The sequence below is a fragment of the Penaeus monodon genome, chromosome 15 (genome assembly GCF_015228065.2).
Source record: "Penaeus monodon isolate SGIC_2016 chromosome 15, NSTDA_Pmon_1, whole genome shotgun sequence".
NCBI classification, from domain to species: domain Eukaryota; kingdom Metazoa; phylum Arthropoda; class Malacostraca; order Decapoda; family Penaeidae; genus Penaeus; species Penaeus monodon.
The window spans coordinates 23,751,798-23,752,031 of record NC_051400.1 but is presented as its reverse complement, the minus strand read 5'-3'; the positions used below and the strand labels follow the sequence as shown (position 1 = coordinate 23,752,031).

At 32.5% G+C, this 234-nt stretch overlaps 1 protein-coding gene across 1 annotated transcript in view; it reads left to right on the top strand.

The window, feature by feature from the left end:
• LOC119581821 (thioredoxin domain-containing protein 15-like) overlaps positions 1-234 on the top strand; it is a gene marked incomplete at its 3' end in the record, with an annotated part of 11,780 nt that overhangs the window by 6,872 nt on the left and 4,674 nt on the right.

Below are 234 nucleotides of genomic sequence, written 5' to 3'. Positions count from 1 at the left end.
AGAAAGTTTTGTTAGAAATGATACAACAAAAACACTAGTAAGATCACATATTCAAAATTTTAAGAAAAAGCAAAAATGTATACACAGAAGTTTGCTATTTGACTTCTATCTGACACTGAGTCAGCATAGTGGCAAAGAGGCCTTGGATCCAAGAAGAACAAATATGCAAATTTCTGTGCCATATTAAATGTGTTATGTGACCCAGTAATCCTAACTACTTAGCTGCCTTTTTAA